The sequence below is a fragment of the Priapulus caudatus genome, unplaced genomic scaffold, assembly GCF_000485595.1.
Source record: "Priapulus caudatus unplaced genomic scaffold, Priapulus_caudatus-5.0.1 Scaffold35, whole genome shotgun sequence".
NCBI lineage: Eukaryota > Metazoa > Priapulida > Priapulimorpha > Priapulimorphida > Priapulidae > Priapulus > Priapulus caudatus.
The window spans coordinates 116976-118588 of record NW_014577096.1 but is presented as its reverse complement, the minus strand read 5'-3'; positions in this window follow the sequence as shown (position 1 = coordinate 118588).

Sequence of the window (1613 nt, the reverse complement as noted above, 5' to 3'; positions counted from 1 at the left end):
TAGCTACACATATTGATATCTTCTATAGCTACACATATCGATATCTTCTATAGCTACACATATCGATATCTTCTATAGCTACACATATCGATATCTTCTATAGCTACACATATCGATATCTTCGGATCCGATTCTCATACAGGCTGCTTCTTTCTTATTTTATGTTATGATTGTTTTTTTCCTCTTGGTTCTTCGTGAGACTAAAGGAGTACTTCGTAGTTGTATTATTTTAGTTTATGTACCATTGTTTTTCACCTGATGGCTTTGGCTCCTGTAGGAGAACGGTGGGGTCCTTTTCTCGTTCCCCGGGGTGCACAGGGCCTCGATTCATGTGTTTTAACAGGGGGTTGTTTTTTGTGGATGAGGTTGCTGGCTTTCCCTCTCTAAACTTCTGATTTAGCTTCAGAGGTCTTCTGTCTATATCTGGCCATTGCTCAGTGTCACAGCGGTAATGACTAACGTGGAATTCAAATCTTAGAACCGTGATCCCGAAGCTTTAGCCACTAAGCAACCATTTTCCCCTTTTATTATACTCCGAAAACAACGTCTTTTTATTTCTTGTCGGATATTGTACGGGAGATAATTCCGTACATCCACTGCTTTTTCAGTCCACTCACATAAAATTTGTTTAGCCAATGGTCAGTGTGGCATGAATCTCCATATCGACAAACACTGATCATCAGTCGCTCGTTTCATTGTAATTATGACATCATGCGCATTGTCGTCTTGTTTTCGGTTAAAATAAAATTTAAAGATCAATCGAGAATCAAGTCCCCAAAACCTCATTGCGCGAGTATTCCTTAGAGAGCAAATCTCTCGTGATATATTGTCAATTCGAAACTAAATTTCGATCGCTTTATCACATTATTATTATTATTATTATTATTATTATTATTATCATAGCATGTGTCATCGACATCGGTTCCCGCTTCCTACTGTACGTTATCTCGCGAGGCAATATTTTAATTCCAAGCGGGATGCAATTTAGAGAGGGTGCTATCGACGCGAATCATTCTATACGCTTGTATGTATACGGGTTGCGCATTTTATGGCCGCCGTACGCAGGATGGCACTTATAAACTGTACAGCTGTATATACCCGAGCGCGAGCGGCACTGAAATCAGCTGCATACGTAATTTAAATAGTTGGACAGATGCGCGCGGCGACGCGAACTGATATTGCTACGGATCTACATCAGAGTGATATAGGGTACCATAATTGTTTATGCCCGGGAAATATTTAATATATAATTTTTTCGCCGACAGCGCTTAATATGATACGCTTTAGAAAGGACCGTGGATTTTTAGCGTGGTACTAATAATATGGCCGCAATTTAGAGTATTCGCACAGGGCACGCTGGCTCGTCGCCGAATATGGCTGCCGGCGTATAAACGTAGGTCGGTCCAGCCTATAGTAATCATACGTGAGTACGTCCCAGCGCTCCCTAGTGGGTTGTGACATCAACAACATACTGTGTTTAATTAACGCGTAGCACTTGAGGGAGGAATTGGGCTACTGTTCAAACATTTCTTTTCTCTCTCTCTCTCTCTCTCTCTATCTATCTATCTATCTATCTATCTATCTATATATATATATATATATATATATATATA